Raw genomic sequence first — 5,014 nt, forward strand, 5'->3', positions numbered from 1 at the left:
GGCTGACCGGGCCTCTAGACAGGATTGGGCCTTGTTGGCCGGTTTTCCCATTTGGCATGGGTGGACACGTGGCGTGCCTCGATTGGTCCGTAGAGGACGTATCTGTGATTGACACGTGGCAGGCTCCTATTGACCTTCGTGAAGGACACGTGGCGGAACCTGGTTGGTCCACTTGTCAGACGGTGACTGGTGGATAAAAATCCCCTAATCAATATTTATTCCGAATTCTTGCACTAGTAGAAAAATACAAATGCGCACCGAGTTATTGGCACCGGTTCTTAAAAACCGGTGGGAAAAAATTAGGTGGAATTCAGTATAATAGAAATGGCACCGGTTCAAACTAAACTGGTGCCAAATTAATAAAATGGCGCCGGTTTGAACCGGTGGGAATTTACTGTTAAAAAAAACCATCCCTCTAATTTCTCTCTCTTTCCCCTCTTCTTTCTTTCTCTTTCCTTCTGATCGTTCTCTCTCTCTCTCTCCTCTCTCCTAAACTGGATCTTTCTCGTATCTCTCAGCTCCGTCGTACTGCCGTCCATTCCACCTCGCCGCGGCGCCATCTCTTTCTCTCCTTTCTCCTAAACTGGATCGTTCTTTCTTTCGCTCTCCTTTTCTCTCTTTCATTTCACCATACACGACGACGCTTTTTCTTCACCGGCGGCGGCGATGGTAACGGGTCTATCTCTTCTCGAGTCCTCTGCTTCAGATCTTGGTTATGGTTATGTATATACTTTCCTTTTTTTGATTGTTAATTTGATTTATTTTTCAATTTCTAGGGTTTTTGTTGTTTGTAAATGTTAGATTAATTTGCTTAGTGATGGAAATTTGGTTGCATGGATGTAAAGGTTTGCATATTGTATTGTGTAAAATATTGGATGGAAATTTGTAATTTGATCTATGTTTAGTTGATGAATTTTAATGGTTTGGCTACTTGATTTGGAATTACTCAGTAATTTTTTTAATTTTCAATATGACTTTGATTATTTTTAATTAATGTTAAGTGTATGGTAGTGGGTTGAATTTTAAAATTCAGTATGATTTATGCTTTTGGTTCAAGGATCCTTAATTTTGATTTTCAGGTAATTGTGAAATAACGATATGATGAATTGACGATTCATGATTAATTGGATGCTTGTTATTGGTCGAATGGTGCTATTTTTGGTAATAATTTGTTTAATATTTGTTTTTGTTAGATTTAGAGTTAAGGGTTTTGGTTAAATGTGTTTGATTATCGACATATGTTAGATAGATTAATATCGGTATACTAGCTAAGATTTAGAGCTTTGAATTTTAATGTTTTTATTTTCTTAAAGTTGATGTCGTACTCAACATGCAGTTGAATTTGGGATGTCCATGGAGCTAATTTGGTCAAGCTGACCAAGAGACTCTTCGATCTCATCCTTGTATCCCTTTTTCTCTTTACTCTCAGTCTAGTGATTTGCCTAATTCTCGTATTCAACCTGATCGTCATTGGTTTGGTACCTTTTTTCTCACGAAATTGCTGTTATTTTTTTATGCAAATTTGATATAATTTCAATAATTATTGAATTATCAAGTTTGGGGAATTGGAAGAATTGAACGAAGTATTTGATTGAACGTTAATTTGTCAAATTTCATAGATGATGATTGAATTGGTTGATAGTAGTTTTGGGGTTTAAAATCAGATTACACAACTCAGTTTTATTGCAATTGATCTAGGGCTTTGTTAATTTGTTTCAATAATTGTAATTGATTTAGGATTTTATTAATTTTAGCTTTTGGAATTGCGAATATACGGAATATTTGAATCATGGGTACACGGAGTATTTAACTTGTGAGTTTACAGAGTATTTGATACTTGAATCTTGAATTTCAGTAGTTTGATCTGTGGATGTATTGTGAATATTGTATTAGTTGTCATTTAATTTGATTTTTTAGGTATATATTTGTTTGGGTATATTTTGATTGATTTCTTGATTGTGGTATGGGTATATTTTGATTAGTTTTGGGTTTCTTTTGATTGAATAAGCTTGAACCTGCTGTCGTGCTTCCATGCAGTGCACCCCTGCTGCTGCTACTTTTGCTCTGTTGTAGCTGCTGCTTTTTCTGTGCTGTAGCTGCTACTTTTGCTCAGCCAAGATTGCAGGAAAGTGTGGCTTTAAGCCTATGTTTGGGAGTATTCTTGCTGTAGCCATTGGCAAGATTGGGGCTGATGGTGTTATCTCTATTGAGTCACTCTCAACCTCTAAAACTTACATAATTGTTGAAAAGGGAATGAACAATTGAAATGATAGGGCGTTTGATTGAATTAGTTGGGGTATTTTCTTTCTGAATTTTTAATTGTGGTGGTTTCTTTCTGAATTTTTAATTTATGTCTGGAATGAAAGTGATTAGTGAAATTTGGTGGATATCCGAATTCTAGACAAAATTACGCGTTGAATTGGTGTTCTTCATGTTCATGTAATGCTAAATTGAGCTGATTTTTTTTTTTTTTTGTGACAGTGGCTTAAGTTGCAAGAAAATATTTCTTTTTGTTTTTTCTTGCTCTTGTATAGCATTGGTTGCAAGAAAATTGAGCTGATTTGTATGCTGGATGATTGATTTATTATATAGCATTGGGTTGGATACTATAACTCTTTAAGAGCAGTTGTGAACTCGACTTTATAACTAGGAGTGTTGAGGGTAGCTATCTACTTAGATTAGCGTACAGTTCTGGCATCTAAATCAGACTCTATATGCTAAATCAGACTCTCTGAAGTAGTTGTTTCAGCAGTTGAATGCCTCTTTTATTATATTCTTAAGTTCATTTTCCTACCCCCACCCCATTCCCTATATGTAATTCAGAAAGAAAAGGTAAGATAGTATTATTTGTTATTGCTGATTTAAGATTCTTTTCTGCTGTTTTTATGTTGCAGCTAGGAACACCCTAATCTTGAGTCTGTTAGATAAAAAACGTAGCAAAGTACATCCTATAATCATATTATGTGCCAAGGGTTTACCCCGTTCAGTTCGCACCCGGCCACATAGCCGAGTACGTTTACCCAAGAGTTGGGGGCTAACTGCCATAACCCCAGATCATACCCATCTAAAATCCGCTGAACAGCCGGATGTAATGGGAAGCGTAGTCCAGCTTTGATGGCCGCCACATAGCAGCCAAAGCAACCGTCACCATAGCTGGTACCAGCCGGCCAGACGACAGTATCTTCTGGATCCGGCACAAACAGTAAAAACTCCGGGCCCATTTTGTGGTTAGCAATAAAGCTCGCCACGTTGTCTTGCATGGTTGCGATCCGGCCCCGGGGTACCCTGCAGTAGTAGGGGGCGTTTTCCTCTCTGTAAGAGGCGGACGGCTCCGCCCAATTGTCCCCCTTCTCAACTGCATGAGAACGTCTCGCCTCTTGTAGGCGGCTATGTTTTTCTTCTGAGCCAGGAGAACTGTGGCCAGAAGAACTGGACTCAGACTCGTCCTCTGACGAGTCCGAGGAGGACGACTCCTCCCCTTTCCTAGAGGGGCCCGCCTCCTCTCCCTTAGAAGGAGCAGAAGGAAAATTAGACATGTCCACGGTAAGATGGGAAGGGAACACCTTGGCCCCTCTCTCAGAACTGTCGGCTTGACAGTCGCCTCGTTCTACATCTGGCGCCTGGTCAGATGTTTCACTAAGGAGCACCCTTTGGGAGGAGCCGTCTGAGTTTGATATCATAGCAGTCTTTTTTGTTCTGGCCATCACGTTCTGCATAGACACAGATACAGTCGGACTTTGTATAAAGGGCAAAGATGGGTCCAGAAAAGGGCAGGCGGCACTCCTAGTCCTAGATTCAGCCGTCCCCGGTGACCGGCTGATCACTAACTTAGGGCGTGTCGTGTGCTTCCATGGTGCCATTTCAAAAAATAAAAAGAAAATTAAGAGTAAGAGAACTAAGTTACCTGAACGAGTGACGGTTGATGAAGTCCTGAAAGTTCGGGTCAGTCGGCTTGTCAGAACAGGCGGTAGGCAGAAAAGGTCCGAAATGTCAGAGCAAGTTCAGGGGTCCGAATGTTCTCGCAAAGTTCTCAAATGTGAAAATGACCGAAGTCAGCACTTCCTTATATAGGCAAAGTGAGAAGGCGAAAGGTCGCTTCCAAATTCAAAATGTGGGCGGGAAAATCTCTCGGCCGTTTGCAAGATGACACCTGTAACAGGCCGTCGCCTGTCACCGTGCGACACCTGTCACAGGCGACCCGTGACCAGTCACGTGCCACCTGTGAGGGGCAAATGATTAGGGGGTTTTTATCCACCAATCACCTTCTGACAAGTGGACCAACCAGGTTCCGCCACGTGTCCTTCACTAAGGCCAACAGGAGCCTGCCACGTGTCAGTCACAGATACGTCCTCTACGGACCACTTAAGACACGCCACGTGTCCGCCCATGCCAAATGGGAAAACCGGCCATCAAGGCCCAGTCCAGTCTAGAGGCCCGGTCAGCCCTAGGTTTACCTTAAACCTAGAGAGTTGCACGCTTCTCAAGGCTATAAATACTCGATTAATCCTCATTAATCACACAACAGAAAAGAATCGAATAATCAAGAGATCAAGCAGAAAAGAACAGAGTTATTAACAACCGGCTAATCTCGCTAACGACGCAGATTACCAACACTAAGCACTCTCACCTGGAGAGATCTCATTACTTTAATTTCTGTATTAATTACTCCTTAATCAGGTACTAACTTGACCGTTGGAGGCGGAGCTCTCAGGAGTCTCCGTTATTTTGCAGGTACAGGCGTCCGGTTCCAGTCTCGGAATTGTAACTCTCCCGCAGGACATCAGAAAACCCCGAAACAGGTGCTATAGGGGGGTTTTGAACTGGTGCCCTTTTATATTTTTCTTGTGGTAATATTTTTACGTTGTTCTATTCACTTGCTTGATATGTATTATAATCATGATTCCATGTTTTATTTTTCCCTCGAGGTTAAGTGGTAAATATTATTTGAGCTGTTGTTCCCACATGTTGTTAAGTTTTATGCTAGTGTCTAAGCTTTTTTGTACTTAGCTTTGTA

At 41.0% G+C, this 5,014-nt stretch overlaps 1 long non-coding RNA gene across 3 annotated transcripts; it reads left to right on the top strand.

The window, feature by feature from the left end:
- Window positions 1–308: 308 nt before the first annotated feature.
- Window positions 309–3,043, top strand: LOC110683842. 3 transcript variants are annotated; one of them, XR_002503695.1, is made up of 3 exons: window positions 309–1,161; window positions 1,337–1,478; window positions 2,895–3,043. It is a non-coding gene; the product is annotated as an uncharacterized LOC110683842 (long non-coding RNA). The 3 variants fall into 3 exon arrangements; XR_002503696.1 differs by lacking the exon at window positions 2,895–3,043 and adding an exon at window positions 2,038–2,888; XR_002503697.1 differs by having other exon boundaries at window positions 310–1,161; window positions 1,337–1,403.
- The last annotated feature ends 1,971 nt before the right edge of the window (window positions 3,044–5,014 follow it).

Source organism: Chenopodium quinoa, unplaced genomic scaffold, assembly GCF_001683475.1.
Source record: "Chenopodium quinoa cultivar QQ74 unplaced genomic scaffold, ASM168347v1, whole genome shotgun sequence".
In the NCBI taxonomy this organism is placed as follows: Eukaryota; Viridiplantae; Streptophyta; class Magnoliopsida; order Caryophyllales; family Amaranthaceae; genus Chenopodium; species Chenopodium quinoa.